Source organism: Pollicipes pollicipes, unplaced genomic scaffold, assembly GCF_011947565.3.
Source record: "Pollicipes pollicipes isolate AB1234 unplaced genomic scaffold, Ppol_2.1 Scaffold_7261;HRSCAF=8764_pilon_pilon_pilon, whole genome shotgun sequence".
In the NCBI taxonomy this organism is placed as follows: domain Eukaryota; kingdom Metazoa; phylum Arthropoda; class Thecostraca; order Pollicipedomorpha; family Pollicipedidae; genus Pollicipes; species Pollicipes pollicipes.
Genome location: NW_023597054.1, coordinates 27144702 through 27163522, shown reverse-complemented (window position 1 = coordinate 27163522; position 18821 = coordinate 27144702).

Sequence of the window (18821 nt, the reverse complement as noted above, 5' to 3'; positions counted from 1 at the left end):
ACTGGGTCAGAAAAGCCCGTTGCTCTCGACCCAGCGCAGATGATGAACGTATCAGGTAGTGCATAGATCAGTTGGTTGAGAACCATCATAGCCATATAGCCGTCAGTTCGCAGGCATGCATAGTGTACGCAATACCATTGTTAAACGGCTCGTTCCACGGGGCTAATGAGCGGGCCATCACCACCAGCCTTGAAAGGCCGCTGAGAATCATTGTGACATGGGCTCGGAAAACGACAGAGACTGTCCCAAGGGCCATCACCACCATCCTTGTGACATCGACATCGACGACGACTGAGCCTGTCCCATGGGCCATCACAACCAGTTTCCTACTGTTTTTTCTGATGCTGTTTAACGCATGCACGTTTGTTTGGAATACATACAGCATTTAGTAGTCACACTAACCGAATTTCAAGCATACTGCTCGAAGAATGGCGTGGCTATGAATGTGTGCGATGAAAGTCAAAAGGTCCGTATGCGGGCTTTTCTAAATGGCTGGGCGTTCCGGGTCCCCGATTTCCCTCCCCTCCCCCCCCCCCTCCCCCCCCCCCCCGTGAGGAAACACAAACTGCGCCAATCACCGCCTCACAGCACAGCACCGCAGGTCGGGCACGACACTGAACACAGGACCATCTGGCGGTGCGCGCCGGCCGCTGAAGGGACCGCGCGGCCAGGGGAGCCACTAATCCGCCCCCTCCCCTCCCCTGCCCTCCCCTGCTCCGCCGTCCTCCCCTCGTCGGGAGGGAGGGCGCGAACCATTGTCAACAGCGGCAATCTGTCATGGCTGCTCGGACGGCGATTGGAGCCGCGGATTGGGTGCCGCTACGATTAGTGACCTCGCGTGATGCATCACTTCTCGCCATGCAAACGAAAAACGTGTTCAACGGAAAGGGTTGCAGGTTATATTGACCGGCATATTACTGCTTCAAAAGATACAAGTGTACGTCTGTATTTGGACGCGAGAGGCAAAAGAAGGTTGCGTGCAGGCGGACGGACATTAACAGGGCCGTAATCTGTGGTTTGCCTTCAATATCGGGCTTGGTATGTAATCCTGTCATCATGATTGCTCAATTTATTGTTGACCATTGTATTGGCGCAAACATTATCGCACAGCCATCGCAAAGCCCCTGAAATGAAGAAAATAAGTTATGTAATTGTACCAACAACTCACTTTCAACCAGGTGCATTATCACGGAACGGTTAAATTGCCAATGATATTGTTAAGATAATGGTACCAAACGAGAGAAGTGTTAGAAGCTGGATATAAAAATGCGCGGGAAAAGAAGCGAAAATGCATGGACCCACCACGAAGATATTAGCTGTCTGACGTTGTGATAATCTCAGTCACCTGTCTGCCCCTCCGCACTTTTTTCAAATCAGCTCATGCCTCAGCACACGGGCACAAAGATACCGATTTCTCTTAGTGGCTTATGTTCTCGGGTAGTTAGTAAAAGCTTGTTTATGAAAAGCTTTCCAAGCCAGGGATTTTGAGGTCCGAAAATACGTCAAGGTAATTTATCATCGTCGTATTTTTGAGTTTATCTTCTTTATCTGGCCCTAGTCGCTCTTTGTTAAAAAATGGGCTGCTGTTGATTTGGGCGCCGGGCGACTTGGTCGATACATCGCTGCCGCATGCCATCGCCGGCCTTTCAATGTCACCGCCTTCACAGCGCGCCAGCTGACTATGGCGGACTGAGGCACGGAGGCACCAAACAGTGGGCGGCTGCATTAGGCCAACTTTTGTCGGCGGCGTGCATTGTTCATCAATGTTCCGCCAGCACGCCAGACGGAGTGGCAACGTGCCGACGACGCGCCGCGCTCACTAGCCGTGCCTTAGACGGATGACCGCGGGCCGCGGCCGTCACCGCCCGACAGGCCCGGCCGAGGGGGCCCCAGACGGATGACCGCGGGCCGCGGCCGTCACCGCCCGACAGGCCCGGCCGAGGGGGCCTCAGACGGACGACCGTGGGCCGAGGCCGACACCGCCCGACAGGCCCGGTCAGAGAGGCCCCAGACGGACGACCGCGGGCCGAGGCCGTCACCGCTCGACAGAAGCGTTCGGAGAGGCCCCAGACGGACGACCGCGGGCCGCGGCCGTCACAGCCCGACAGGCCCGGCCGAGGGGGCCTCAGACGGACGACCGTGGGCCGAGGCCGACACCGCCCGACAGACCCGGTCAGAGAGGCCCCGGACGGACGACCGCGGCCTGAGACCGTCACCGCCCGACGTGGTGCCGAAGTCTAGTGCTGAGGCGCCTGGTGTGAAGGGTCACTCCAGCAGGTTATTTCACCCCACGCTGAGCTATGAGCACCGACGACGACTCACCAGGCATTCACCTTTATTTCGATGAAAACCGGATCCAATCGTGATTGAACACTCAACTCTGAGCAGCCGACTTTGGAGGACGAAAAGGCGAGGTGTATGGGCCAGCAACTCCACATCAAATCGTCAATTGCACACAGGAAACGAGGTGACTGTTTCCCAGCTGTACGTTGTGCATGACTACGTGCATACTCACGTGAGCTGAACAATGCGTCGAGCGCACGCAAAAACGGACCAGTACAAAGTGATGAGCAAGTGAATGGAAGTTGCAAAAATGCAATGCAGGCATCGGGCGGTACGAGAAACTCCATCAAACGGATCGACGGCAAACGAGGCGATACAAGGTGACAAGTTAAGCAGATACAAAGTGTCTGGGGGATTTACTCTACAAGTAAACAACGCAAAGCTTTCAGGTGTATTTGCCACCCTTCGTCAGCGTACATCTATGAAGTCAAGCCAGCCCGCTGTTTAGGGAATCTGCTTGTTTTGGGCATGAATTGGTCCAACGGGCATTCAATTACCCCTCATTCAATGTTGCTGATACTTGATCTGCTTTTGCATGTAGGCATGGGCGTAACCAGAGCCTTGCCAAGGGGGGGGGGGCATAGGGTTGACAAAAGCTCCTCTGATGGTGACCGCCAAAAAATAAAATTGACAGATATGGCTTACTTGTTAACAATGGACCCGGTTTTCTTTATTCTATTGCTATGTTTTCCTCACATCCAGAACAGAAACAGAACCCAGAACCAACCGAGAGATCACTGCTGTTTGTATTTTGAAGTCAATTAACTGTAGCACTCAGGCGTTGAACCACTGCGTGGAATAAATCACCGGCACTATTGATTTACGATGGTTCAATGGATTATTTCTAAACCGCTGAAATTCAGCAGCTTTGTCAGAATTTTTTACCTTGGTTCCTCAAACATACGAAGGACCCTGCGAATGTAGATTGAAGATCGAAATGGGTCAACAATGTCTTGTAACATGGAAAAGCCATGTTTGTACGGAAATATTCAACATTCAGCCAGAATCGATTAGTGATGCAAATTATGTAACGTAGTTATGAGCATGCGCGCTCGTAAATCTTAGCATCAAAAACCTCGACGTCAGGCATTGCAGTCTCCTTTACCCGCGCAGCGTTGCCCAGCGGCTTTCACTGAGTTCTGGTCAACGGGTAGTGGAAAATGACGCCTCTAAAAAACTTTCGGGCACTTAAATTGATTAGAGGTACAGATATTGTAACGTAGTTTTGAACATGCGCGCTCGCAAATATTAGCAGCAAAAATCTCGACCCCAGGCGTTGCAGTCGCCATGGGCCGGGCAGCGTTCGTCAAACGGCTAATACTGAGCGGTGGCCAACGGGTGGACGAAAACGATAACGCTTCTGAAAGAAAGACTTTCAAACAATTGAGGACATCAGATCTTACATTTAGAAGGCAGTCTGGGCGTATATTTCATCTGTGGGATCTTTACATTGATGGTAAGAACGGATTGTCCCTCACGGCACTGCGAAGTGGTGCTAGAGTCTGGTGGTGGAACAGCAAGGGTAATGGTAAAATCTCTATTCTCCGTGTTGCTAAAACTTTTAATCTGTCCAGAGGATAGATTGACAAGGTGTTCACCTCTGGTGCCACTCGCAGTGGTCAGCGCTGTTCGGTTTTGCAGAAACCGCAGCCCAGGTCATCGCTTTCCCTGCTCCCGAAATTGCGGGTATGCATGTTCAAGCCTTTTGATGTAAGTTGTTTCCATGATCAGGTTTGCAAAATAATGAAAATTCCCAGGCAAACATGAGATGACCTTGTTTGTTTTGGGCTTATCACGACCCCCTGTACTACAAATAATGAGACCCTTGTTTTCCTCCGGGCAAGGGGTGGCGCGAGAGGTGCGAGAAGAGATGATGATTGAGAAGATGGCGCGAGTTCAGTTTTATTTTTGTGTATTGGTACCTGGTGGCAGCATGCTCGAGAATTTTCCATCGAGCCTCTCCGTACCTATCAGGCCACACCCCCCGGCTCACCTTCGGGAAACGGCAAATATTATCTGTGCACGTTGATCATAAGGCCTCGAATTACTAAGACGTTTTTCTAGGAATTGCACCCTATTCCAAGCCTTTCACACAAATGCAGCCTCAGGCGCCTTGAAAATGTTATGTCGCTTCTTCGCGGTAAAACAGTTTTTGAATGTTGGCAAATATTTGAAGAATTGTTTTTATTATCGGGGAAGTAAAACGAAATGGCCGAAATCCGGGAGGAAAGCAGACTTCGCAAATAGGTTAAGCGATCCTCACTAATGAAAGTGAGACCTCGCAACTACGTTACAATAAATATTTCCATTCAACTTAAAAGCGGACCCAATGCAAGGCAAATGTTATGCAGTGGCGTTATCAGTATGAACAATGTGAGGCCATCGCGTTGTGGCCGACGATAAAGCACAAAAGTTATCATTTTCTTGACGCTGGCGAAATTTATTTAGGTTGGAAAAATTTTCCCCTGAAAAACCGCTTGTTTTCCCGTTTTAGAAAAGACAAACTAGAAAACGTTTTGCAGGGTATAGGCAAGGATGGACACCCCAGGCGCACCCACGGCGCACCCGAGGCACCCGAGGCACGTTGCACGCGCTACAGTTGCACAACCGGGGCCTACATTTGCCTACAGTTGCACACCCAAGGCGATCAAACGGCTGCTCTGCACGGAGGGATCCGGGCCCATGACAGTCAATTAAGCCATAAACTCGAGGATCCATTTTCACCGACTCCCCGCGTCCCGGCTCCCTGTTCGGCCACAATTAAGCCACCATCGATGTCAAACCGTACTATGCCCTGTCCGACTTTACAGGCTCGTAAATGACCGCGCGCGCGGGCGGAACGGCCAAACGGTGACCTCCAGTGTCAAATCATAAAATCACGTCCAGTTTATGATCCGATGTAAAGCGCGGCTGTTTCGGCTGCGCCAATCCTATTCCATTCCTGATATGGCAGCACCCGGCCCGCCAAAAATCCAACCACGCCAGATTTAGCAGCTCTTCTGCGGCGGCCGGCACCGTTTTACGACAGCTGCCTAGAATGATATGAAATGTCGGCGATTGCAGCGACATTTTCAACGAACGCTTCCGTTGATCTAGCTCATGATCTGGCAGCCCTATCCTAACATTACAGCCACCTAGAAAGCTGCTCTGGAGGACGGAACCCCAGTGAAGAGCGGGCGAGCATCAAAGTGATGCCGCGATTACACGCTGCCAGCGCGAGATGATCTTTCCCGCACTCTAGTGAAACCAAATATCTCGAAGTTATTAAGTTTTCATCATTCGTGTGCTTGCAAAAAATGCGAATCGCAATCAATGAACGTATTATGGATAGCTGGTATCAGATGTAGGAAGCATGTATAAAATGATAGCATGACAACGGCACCAGTGACTACGAACGCAGAATAACCACCGAAAAATGTTTTTAATGGTGTCAACAGTAGTATGCTCTGTTGCCAGCTAGAACGTGATTGTGTCCTCTGCTGTGATGTAAGATTCCTTCACTCTCGCCTGCAATCTCCCATCAGGCCGAGGGGCTCGGTCAGCGCCCTTGCAGCGCCGCCGCCGCGCCGGAGGTTAGCGTTCGGCAGGTGAACCCCTGCCGGGGCCTCGCCCGCCGTTGCCGCAGGATCCCGGCTTCGATCGGCCCGACATGGCAGCGGAGCCTCCCAAGCGATCAGGCGCCAGCAACCAATCACAGGCTGATGATAACGAACGGCCAGACGCTGAATCACAGTCTGCCGCTGACTCGAAACAAGGGTAAGAACAGGGCACATGAAGAGGGCCGCGAGCCCGTGCAGCCAGCCTTCAAGCGGGGCCGCTGGGCCGGCGGTGAAGTCACGTCTCCTCCCATGAACTCCGGATGACTTAAGTGGCTCCTTAAGATCAGATGTAAGATATAGGCTGACATGTTACGAGTGCTAGACAGCGATGGCATACTCAATGCAGGCTGTCTGAGTGGAAGATTTGCCGCATGTAGTCGTGACTGAGTTTCTTTATGACCGTGAGACGTATAATGCATTCACAATCGACAGTTCATTGCGCTTATTATCGTGTTCATGGTATGCCTTTGTCGGATCCAAAATAATCAGCCACTAGCTCCAAAGCGCCAATCAGCCTGTAGAAGACGGCACAGCTGATTGACGAGAGAGCCAATCACTGCTCGCGTTATTGCCCCGGTCGCTGAGACCAGTTTCGAATGCAGGCAGCTTCCAGTTTGATTGCCATGCAACGCTACTTGATGGTACGGCTGCGAACGGAGATCAATGGGAATGAGACTGTAAATAGAGGCCTTCGATGCAGTGCAAAAACTTCCGCAGTAAGGCTTTGCACACGCCAAAAGCGAATAAACTTCCATTACAGACAATGTCAGCGTCCAGACGTAATTCCCTTCCAACGGGTTAGTTTACGATGATACACATGGCTAGGTATGATAAGGTTGAGAGCGTCAGCCCAGTAAGAAATGTCACAGTTATAAAACATGCCTGTAGCCCTGGGTGCAACCATTCTCCGCTGCAGGTGGGACGGAAGGCGGGGAAATCCCGTGTCGTTCTGAGTAGAGATGTTTGTCACCCTAGTTTGTTTTCGTGAAATGGTTTTCTTTATAAATTATCCATGAAAGTATAATCACAGGATTGACTGTTAAACCGTTGGACTCTACCCAGCTAATGATCTGCCCTGTCACCCTTACGGCCACCAATGGGCTAACATTAGATCCCAGAGCTGCTCCAAACAAAGATACTTTTCCAATTTTCACAACCACACACAACACGTCAGCATGCTAATAGCACTGCATTCTGTTGCCGATGAGCGCAGCTTTCGTCCCAATCATGTTGAAAATAGACATGTATCGTTTCAACAATGCCTAGTGCCGCCAACTCCGCTACGTCGAACGTGGAGTAGTCACGTGGTGTGATCTAGGCTTGGAGCCTTCTGTGTCAAGACTTACGTGAACGTTGGTCTTGCAAAATACAAGGTTCCTGACGTTGGATCATGCTCTCGAAAATGTTCAGCTCCATGTGTTACGCTTTCGCGGTTTGAACCATGCAGTTAGGATGAAGAGGTCCGTCGTACATACCGGTCGCACCACCCGCAGTCAGCTGACTTTTGACCTCGCTCCTCCCCCTACCCGACCAATCACCGGCTTTTTTGCACCGTTGAATCAAGAGAGTCGCCGTATGAATCAGGAAAAAATGACGCAACTTTCTTCACATTTCATTCAAGCATGGCTTTTGTTTGGCACGATCTTATTAAATCGTGCAGTCTCCAGCGTTATTTCACAGCCGTCACCTGTCCTCCACATAAGCTGTCCAAACGATTTCTTTTCGACCATCTTTCACTTCAAAATGAGCCCTGAGCTGTCTCAGCAGACTTCATCCATCACTGAAATGTTCAAAACAGCGTTATCCAGGATCGAAGAGTGCACTTGACAATCATGCAAGTCAAAGCAGCGAATTGAGTGCCAGGTCGGCTCCATGAGCAGGGTGACAAACAAGTGACGACCGGTTGGGGTTTTGTGCGCGCATGTATTGAGCTGACGCGCACGCAAGACCGTAAACACTGCACACTGGATCACCGTTCTCCGACCGGTGCGCCTCGCCCAAACCTTGACTAACCTCGCCCGCTACTCGCAGCGCGAATCCCGGCGAGTTTGATGCGGCTTGTGTGCTACTCGCCAGACCGCTGGAGCCACGCGTCGCGAAGCCATGTGTGTGAGCTTGCCAACGGTATGCGTGCGCAGATGTGGCTAATGCGCTCGTGCATGTACATACATTTGAGACGCGTGTTTCCGACTCCGGACACGTCATGCTGCGTCGAGTTCACGAGGCGGCGGCGTGGCAACTGCACGCCGTCAGCCGGTTTGAATCAAGCTTGGTGAGCGAGTCAGCTCGCCGGCGGTGATCGGCGCCAATTCGCCTACGGCGATCGGCGCCAGCAAGCTGCTGATGATCGGTGCCAGCTAGCCGGCGGTGATCGGCGCCAGCTCGCCGGCGGTGATCGGCGCCAGTTCGCCGGCGGTGATCGGCGCCACCTCGCCGGCGGTGATCGGCGCCAGCTCGCTGATGGTGATCGGTGCCAGCTAACTGGTGGTGATCGGCGCCAGCTCGCCGGTGGTGATCGGCCCCAGCTCGCCGGCGCCTCGCCGGCGCAGCTCATTCTCGCGATCACCGAGCCCCAGCCGGCTGCGCCTCCACATTAAAATCGTATCAAGACGGGCCGTGACAGCATTATAGGGGACCGGCGGCCGGGAGCGGCGCCAGCACCCGTGGCCAATCGCGCGCTGTTCGGGTCCGTTCCCACCGGCCGGCAGGACCATGGTGGGAAATATTCCAGTCGCACGACCGCTTGAAGCCGACGTAATGCTCGGCAACCACGGCAACGGCCCAACCCGGCATGCAGCCGGTCATGGGTGGTGGCACATACCCCTGCACGGGCATGACCCATGCGTGCGGGCAGTCAGCTCCAGCCCAGCCCTCCGACGGCGCTGGGACCACCTCCTGCGTCCACGACAAGGAAGGTGTTGCCGAGGACAACACGAGCAGATGTAAACACAAAGATGGTAATGGCTTTCAGGAGTGCGCATGCGTGTCGGTCGTCACAAAAAGCTTCATGCGCGCGTGCATCATACCGAGCAGCCTGGACGCAAAGGTTAATTGGGGTCAGGTGCGAGAACGCCGCTGGGTGAGACACTGATTCGGCCTGTTCCAGACGCCAACTGCGGGGCTCCGAGAGCACGAGGAAGCACCACGAACGTGTTAGCTTTAGATCGAGTTCATGATGACCTTTCGAGTGCAAATAATGAAGTTAGAGAAGTGCTCTGCTTCCGGCACGGCTGGGCCCGAAGCGGACTCCCCAGGGGTCATTGCCGTGGAGCTTCAGTAGATAATGTTGAAGGACAGCCATCGGCGGAGCAACAGTCACCGGTCGTTATCGCATGCCACCGTTGCGTGACGTCTATTGTCCATAGAATGTGCAAATAACGGACACTGTTTACCTCTCGGTATATCTTTGTTCGAAATCCACGACTAAGTTGAGCTTGCCTGACTATTTCCGAGAAGCTCAGTACCCAGCTGATGAGGTGTGTCCGCACTACCAGCTCGCTGCGGAAACTGCTTCAAATGTGCTGATGATGGACGATCTTGAATATCTCTTGGCAGGAGTGCTATAACATCATCACAACCGTTAATGGCCAAAGAAGTGATTTTACTGGTTACCTCAAGCTAGCATCGCAGGAACGCCACGTCATGTATCATTCACCAAAATGGGCACCGAATGCAACATGCGCTCAGGAATGTGAATGGACATGTCGGCAAACAGAGATGATTCAGCGCTCCACCTGAATAAGTGATGCAACAGAGTCGCACAAAGTGGCATGCATTCAAGCTGGAACAACGTGGTCAAATTGGCCATCGTCAACGATATTGACAAGGAGACGTGTACCACAGGATCGTTGTCAACAGCATGACATCCAACATCTAACAGCGTGGGATCACAAGCCAAATCAACCCATCAAGCTCCTCTGACAATATAAACAAAACAAACGCTGGTATTTTCGACGGCGGCTGAATGACTCGACACTGTTACAGGAGTTCACTGGTGCACGTTTACATGTTTGAGTCGCCCGGCACCTTTATCCGGGCTGACAACCTCGTCCTGCGCCGGTTCGTCTCCGCACTGGCTCACTGTCACGTCGCCGCACTGGCGAGTGTCGGCGAGGAAGCGTCGAGCACCTCTGACTGGTCACACCGCAGGTGATAACACTCTGCGGGTATATGTGCAGCCAGTTCGGAGTGGCACGAGCTGGAGCACTGGCCCCAGCCAGCCGGAAGAAACCCGTACCATGAGACGATCGTGAAAGTCATACAGCGACGTCAAAAGGTTAGCCACCATCGGATGATCTTGCATCAAGGCGTCTAGCTGAGACATCCTGGGAGTTTTGAGCACGCACAGTAAAAAAAAAAAACGTTAGCTCGCAGACAGAGCAGTACTGAAATCAGATCATCTACAACACCGAGGCAAGGCAATGGAGAAAACGACGTCCAAAATCAGTCTCCACGTGCATATGCATTCTTGAGGCGCGTTTTCAAAATGACATCTTATGAAATAAAAGAAAGAAAAAACCCTCATAGAACTAGTGTGTGATAAATATGTGAAAACGGTACTAGAACGGAGCGAACGCTGATAAAACGGAAATAGTGCTTTGTTCCAGAAAATCACAGGCGGGAGAGCCAAGTAGAACCGAATAAAGTGGCTCTTCTTACCAAAAGACACAAATCACCAATTTGGATGTTTTTCGAGTACCCAGTATATCTTTATGATTGAGGCTGTATGTGCTTGCTTGCCAAGCCGCGGAAAAGAAGCCAGAAGTTTTCTCGGTGGGGAGATGTCACATTTCGTCCGAACTCCCGCGAGCTTGATTTGAATTTCTGCTGTGAATTTTGAATTTCCTTTCTGATTTGATTTGAATTTCTGCGAGATCTCTCAACGCCTGGTCTAAACTTCTCCGCGCTGTGGTTATGGGCACAAGTCCCCCTCCCCGTACTGGCTAAGTGTGCATTAAGTAGATACATTTGACATTTTCCTGCACGAAGCCACAGGCCAGACATAGGAAATCTGAGTTATGAAATGGTGTCGTCAAACCTACGATAAAAACAAAATCCATACCAGTCTGAGTGCAGCGAGTCACCCCATCCATGATATATATCGTTTGCCGCCCCGGGTAATACAAGCACGAATCGTTGTAAAAATTCGCAATCCTTGATCTCTCCTTGTAGAAAAAAGCAATATAGCTTTTTGCACCAGAAGCCAAACAACAGTAAACAATGCACGTGGTTATACCTCCCAACAGACAGCCATTTAGCATACGGGAATAAGTTCTTCGCTGTGCGGAAAATCTATTTCACCTATTCCCTAGGGTACGTTTCTCTGTCTGTCTGTCTGTCCGTCTGTGCGTATTTTTAGCCAGATGTACGGCACAGACGGCTGCGCGGACTTTGCTGAAACGACGGCTTCAGCTTTCATGACGATTCACGGCACAGATTCACATCCATCAGCTATCGGTGATGGTTACACGAAATGCGTGAAAGGTGGCAACAAAGGTGACAACACATGCGGTTGGTGAAAGCAGGCACTTTTTGGATAAAACGGGAAACTAGACGCATAGGCGTTAAGCCATTGAACGTCTCTTGTGGCTTGAGCAGTGATAGACTGCAGATCTTAATCAATCTTAACAATCAATCCGATCTTAAAAAACTTAAGACGAAATGAAGAAAGTGCTATATTACAACACGTGAAATCACCGACATTTCCGAACACGTGAAAGTGTTTTACATGAGCAGTGGTCCGATTCATGCATGGATTCCGATAGGTTTTCAGATGCAACTTTCATACATTTTGCATTACTCATACACGAGTTAATGTCAGGTCACGGCTGACGGCCCTACCTGTGTCAAAGCTGTAGTCCTTTCCCACAGGGGACAAGCAGAGGGGCCCGCTCGTGTATTCTAATCTTCGGTGGTAACCTGCTCACCGGTGTCAAAGGCAAGCGATCCCCAGTATTCAGTTCGCGGTTTGGTGCAGGGAAATAGCACTCACCCCGACTAAACAGTGCATATTTTCTGGGCAGCATAACGTTACGAACATTGCAACCACAACTTCGCGAAATCAATCGGCATCCTAAGTTCCTTGTTGCATGAACAGCCCACGCGGTCTCATTGAGATGCATCAGGGACATACAATCCTTCAGCCTCACTACACAATACGTACAAATATGTTTGGGCTAGCACTACGTGGTTCGCGAATTTTGTCTCACAAGGTGGAGTCGCTCGTCATATCCTCCGGCACTAGGCGAGTGTGATCATTTTGAAGGACGACGCGTATTGGTGAAATGGACCACGCGTAGCGCGCGTTCTGGACAAACTTAGCCTTCTGTGCCGTGCGATAACACCTGCTCACGGCCGCCGCGTTCACAGGTGCTACCGCGCCCTAAAACTCCAAATCATCATCATCATCACAGGTGCTACCCTAGTGAAATGCGATGAGCCGTGCGGTGTGTGCGGGCTATCCGCACTGGGACTGTCACACACTACGTTTCTTCTGCGTGACTCTGGAGCGTGCTCTATCACCTACACCCCGATTTCCGGTTGGCTCGCTTGACTTCGGCAATATCCCGTCCAAGTTAGAGGGGGGTCAGCGAACTAATTTGCGAGCCGTCGCCGCCGTCGGCCCGTCCGCTCTCATTTACTCCGGGCGAGTAGACTCGGTCAGACCGACTGACGTCGGTTCTTCTTCAGCAACGGTGGTGGATTCCGCTTCACACCAGCTCCCGAGCCCCTCCCCGCGGCGGTGAGCGGAACGGCTCCAAAACGGCTGAAACGCTTCCAAGAACGTCCACTTAAGTTTCCAAAGATTGCAGGCGACGATATGAGGAGGCAAAGACCCCATTCGATCACAAGTGTACACAGGCATTGTTTATGAAAATCGAGACACCATGCCTTGCAGGCCCTCTCATGACGCAGGGGTCTCATAACTTCAAGACACGCAGACAACGTTGTGAAGGACATGACAGGACTAAATGCCAAGTAGAGTAAGTGAAAGCAACCAGGTGAAAACATGGCACTGGATCTGGGACGCTTTGCGTTCGAATGTGAACCCCGTCCATTGTTCAGACGGACTTTACCTTGCTGTGCATCGTACAGCGCACACGGATTGACCCCGTTCAGACAAAAACACACACCGCACGACATGCTCCAAGACCCCTCTCGGACAAATACTCACACTGCACGACAGACTCCCATGGTCTGAGAAAGGTGTGATATAAATGGTGCTTAAACCTAAACATAGTGTACGTAAATTACATCTGGACTCTGCGCCATTATCATGCATGCCATAAACACCGAGCAAATTGGCGGCAATTTGCTCGATGCTCAATAAATATATATAATATGCACGCCAGCATGATGCGGGCGCATTCGATCTGGGATCCAGCCGGCGTGCGAAGGTGGGAGCGCATATCGGAATCGCCTCTGAAAACTAACGCCGACAGATGTTCACGATTCTGGTCACAGGCTCTCGACTGCGATTACAATTTCCTGTCGTTATTCCAATGATGTGTGCTGAGACAACCGCCGCAGGTCGAGAACCATGGCCAGTGACCATCACTTTCGCCCGACGACAGTCGTCACTAATCGTCACCTCCCGAGCATTCGTCGGCGATCGGCACTTGCGACGGAGGGCCGCCATCAGTCCGCATCGCTTCCAGCGGCGAGCGGCGAGCAGTGGCGCAGGCCTCTTCCGGCTGCGAGTGGCGAGCAGTGGCGCAGGCCGCCCAGGCTAATCTGCAGCGATTTACCGTAATGTCCCGCCGCCGCGACCGCTTTCAATTACATGGGAATTATCCGCAATTAGCGTCGTTGCGAGCCCAGTGTTGCGGAGTTTACGTGTGGCGGCGAGCACGATAACTTACAATTACTACGTGACGCGGGCGTCAATGGGCGCCGAAGGTGTGGACACAGCGTGGCTCACAAACCCGCCCGTCCGGCTACGACAGTTCCCTCAAGCCAGACGTACTGACATGCTGGAAATTCATGTAAGCTCAGACAGCTCGCGGGGCATTCACGGAAGACAATGAGGGACGTGCTGGGCCGCACCGGGCGCGGGCCGGCGTGGTCTCGTGGATCACTGCGCGTCACCAACGGCTCCGCTCGTGATCCTCGCAGGGTTACTGGTCAGTGGACGTAATGGCCAAGATCGTGGTCGCCGTTAGATCACCGTGACCCATCCCTGCGGAGAGGCTTCGGGCTGACACCCCGCGGTCAGGCATATAACAATGTTGCTCGAGTCCGTCAGCGTGTCAGTCGTCAGATCGGTGGGTTCATACCAGGCCACCATCGCAGGGGACAAGCGGGGAGTTCACCGCACCATGCGTGACGCTGTTCAGCCAGACCGCAGGACGACCCGTGAAGGTGCAGAATGACCTCCACCGCCCGGTGTCGACGTGCCCTAAAACTTCCACCATCATCATCATCATCAGCTCACCGGACGACGCCCATCAACTCGGATTAATGCAGCTGACCCCTGCTGGCGGGCGTGGGCAGCCCAGAGGGGCGGCAGGAGGTCGGCAATAGAGGGTCAGAGCTGGTAATGACCGGGGCAGAGCAGCCCAGAGGGGCGACAGAAGCAGAGCAACTGACCCCTGCTGGCGGGCCTGGGTAGCCCAAAGGGGGACCAGGCTCGGAAGCAGAATCGGGAACAGATCGCTAACAAAGAATCAGAGCCGCTAATGGCGGGGGCAGAACAGCCCCGCACCCAAATCGGCGGGACGACCTTTCTAATGGCCTTTTATATATTGCCGAACGAAGCGAAACTAGGTGAGGACCTTCCCTCAGCTGGTAAAAACCTGTTTTCTCTCGGGGCCCACACGTTCGTTTTTGAGCCCGGCTGGCCCCGTGGCTGGCGCCATCCTCGAAACGCCCGGCGCGTGCTACGCCGCTCGACTTTGGGCTTTTAGCGCGGCCGTAGATGGTCGCGATACCGTCCGCACGGCGAGCCGGGACCATAAACTATTTGACAGCGTCCAAACCACGCTAATGAGACAGAAAAATGTGCTCGCGACGGCTTCCAGCGAGTGAGTTGAATAAAGCATAGTAGCACTTTCATCACAGAATAATGAGGAGGTTGGCCAGAAATGGACTGGCTGCCGGCGGCCGGCTGGCTACGCCCATAGTCGTCAAGCTCACCGCACAACTCCCCCCCCCTGCCCCCCCCCCCCCCGCTCCCTCCCCAGCAGACGCACTCTGACTGGTGGACATTGGGTCTGGGGACGTCTTTGGGATTCGGGGACCAATCAGGGGTGGGGTTAAAAGGAATTATGGGGAGCAGCATGACCTAAATATGACATTTGGAATGAAAAACGTGAGACTGAGCATTTTATAAGCAAAATAGGGGAGGAGAGGGCCACAATGACATTTTTTAAAATTGGAAACGTGTACCCCAGTCTCCCTAGTGGTTACATCCATAGTCTGGACTAAAGACGCAACTTTCCAGCCGTCATCCTACCAGTTTCTGACCCGCAAGGACTTTGAGCTGGGTTATGGGCTAAGCTTGGCAGGTTTTGCGCGTCAAAAATGTAATAGGCAAATCATGTATTGTTTGCTATTCCCTAGGTTTAAAAATCATCCCAATGTCGTGCAGACTCTGGACGACGTATCAGCCAGAAACATGTCCGCAGTGTGGCAAAGCCCTCTCTTGTTATGGGGCCACCGCATGAGGTAAACAACTTATGACACGTAATAATCGCAGCAATTAGTACCGGTTCACGCCCCTGGTGCCTGCCCATGTTTACGGCGGCCAGGAAACAGTCAGCACTCGCCAACCGAAACAAAATTTTAACACGCGAGTTATTAAGTGCATTTGCGAGGAGCATTATGCGCATAGATAAGACTGTGATAATGACCTTCTTCCTCGGAGAAAAATCAGGAGAATGAGGATGTAGATGCGTTGCTACGTTGGCAGCGTGCTGTTATCGAAACGATTAACAGAATTGCGTTGAAGAATAGGATTTCTGCCTAGTCGTTTCGATAAAGGCATGTTGGCGAAATATCAACACATCTACATTTCCATAATGGTTATTCTCCGAGGACTCGGGCTACCAGTCAATGTTTTAAATTTCGACGGAGCTGCAGCGCAAAAAAGCATCGAGATATGCAGTAGATTTCTCGCGAGACATGAGCTTTGTGGTGGGGCGTAATGGACGAGTGATTAGCGCTCTGGACTCGCATGTGGAGGATCTGAGTTCGAATCCTTGTTTTGCCATGGCTCCTGAGCATTATTATGAAATATGCAGTCGCTGGCTTCTCATAAAAGGGGCGTGAGAAGGTTCACCACTAGCCATGCTTCATTTGAGCTTTGTATGCTTTGACAGTCAGTCCAGAGCTGAGGACAAGGGGTAATTTTATCAGTTTATAATCATACTTTTTCTCATAACAGGGGAGGACGCAGGGCGGTGAGTGCAGGAGATATACTTTCACGCGCATAGATTTTCGCCGAAAAGTCGGCCTGTACAGTGCCCGACCACGTTCTGTATCTGCTCCTGCCTTGCAAATGCCTGGTGTGCGCCGCCAAACGAAGCCCCTTGGTAGCCGTAACCTGACGGCTGCACTTCTATTCACCGACGCCAAAGGATTTGTCCAACCATGCGATTTCGTCAGAAACAAGATCTTGGGGTCTATATGGGTGCATTACGTTTGTATAAGTGCTGGATGCAAGCCCATTTGGCCCAGTTTTGCGGTGCGTGTTCCTTCGTATGAGCGGGATGAATGAAGTGCATCCCAAAGTAATATTCTACCGCAGCTGGTTCCTCCCAGTGGGGGACATGAATGAGAGAAGTGTGCGCCGAACCTAAGCACGTTCTCTCATTTTTTTTGTAAGCAATAACTTAACCGACCCATGATTTTAAAAGCTTATATGACAGTAGGCATGAAATAAGTAAACATTCATGTTTCGACCTCCGATCAACGTTGATCCCGAACTCGGATAACCAGGCGCCATTCCAAGGGACCTAATAAATTCATTTTCCGTTCCCCAACATCACTTCGTAACGGACAGTCTAAAGCAGGTGGATTACATGGCGCGTCATAACACGAGAGAGTCGCCCCTCAGCATCAAGGTTTTGCTGTAGTAGTGTTTTGGGTGTAAGAATCCACTTGTTTGTCAGGAATAGTTGTGCAAGCAAGCTGGTGGCCGTACAACAGGTGGATGAATGTAGCCTTTCCCCCGCTCGCTAAATGGAGACGTGTTTGATCCCTACCGGCCGAACGCCACCTAACGAAGCTTTTTACTCACAGCTTCACCGTCTCACTGTCAGGTGATTATGTCATGACACAACACACATGATCTGATGTCAATATGATATGCCAATGTGGCCAATTTCCCTCGTTTGAAGCACGTGACATTATACAGACAGCGTGTTTTCGTATGCTGTGTTTGGCTCTGTGAATGAGTGATTTATGTTTCTTTCTCTCTGGAGAGGACTTGGTCGCAAAGGCTGGTCTCGGCCCCCAATGTTTGTTTCAGTTGACGAGATTTGACTAATATTGCCGACAATATCCTCCCCCCCCCCCCCCCGAAGCAATAGAAACACGACTACTTCCAATTCTGTGGAGGCATGTTATCTGGCTTCATGCTTTTTCCCGGGTCCACGATTACGTCCCGAAGTATTCAAACATTTGGTTTTACAGCGCTGAATAGGTTGAACTGAAGCACCGCACAGCCGACCGACCAGTCTTTTCACCCTTGGGCCCACGTCAGTCCCAGCCCGGCAGAAGCACGGCAGACGCGCAGTGTGCGGCCTGCGTGCGGAGCGGGGCGTCCTCACGCCGCCGGCCGCAGCTCCAGTTACCCGGCGGAGAGGACACGGAGGGACGGCGGCAGATGCGGGGCTTCACGTCCGGCCGATGGACGGCTCGACAGACGGCGTGGCTGCACCTGCCTCCGTCCGTGACGACGACACGACCCCGGGCGCCGCCGCCGCCGCCGTCGGCGACTGCCCGACAGGCGACACGACGCCGCGCGCCGCCGCCGACGCTGACGACGACATGACAGATGTCGCTTTTTGCAGGCGCCGGCCCTGACAGTGCATCACGGCTGACTAATTGGCCCTGTCATCTCGCCGCGCTTGCTCGTGTCCGTTTATTCCGTGTATTGGAATGGGCAGGCATTCCGTGTCAACTGCGCTTATAGGGTAAATTTGTTACGTTGTAATGACAGTTTGCGCTCTGCGTCGTCAGCACGTCGTATCGACATATCGACATGCTGGGCACACTGCCGACACGGGTCTCTGCAGCCTGTCCCACTCCGTTCCCCTCAGCCTTCGGGCCGACGGCTGACGATGGGATGGGTCGACGGCTGGGTCGCGTCGAGCCGACACTGGCTGCGGGCTGGGGAGCCCACATAAACCACCGCTCGCCCGCCCCTGGGTTTTGTCCTCGCCGTCGCGTTTACGGGGAGACATTCGATAAACAATGTCGCCAGTGCCCGACTGTTTATTTACGCGGTAGCTACATGTGTTTACCGGCGGCGCTGTGAGATTGTCTGCAATTCGGCAGCTGACACGTCGCACCCGTGCTACGAGGCCCGAGCTCAGACACGGGTCGCATCACGTCTGGGCTGACTGGGCGGCGGCACGCCACCCACAGCCTTACGTAACGCATCAGTCGTCAACTGTATCAGATCTTCATCGGCAGGTGATATCCTGCTAGGCTCCCATTGAGGCCACAGTCGCAGCTTTGCGTGCTAGTGACAGGCGCTGGCCAGCGGCGCGGTGCTGACGTTCTGACGCACAGCATCGGTGCGGTTTCCAATCCGCGCCTCCAGCTCGCTTTCGTTTGCGAATGAAACCACAGCGCGCCTGAGAAATGACCGACACATTTCTGGGCGGCGATTAGCGGTGATGTCGGCGCCTGCGTTTCCCATGGCGCGCAGGG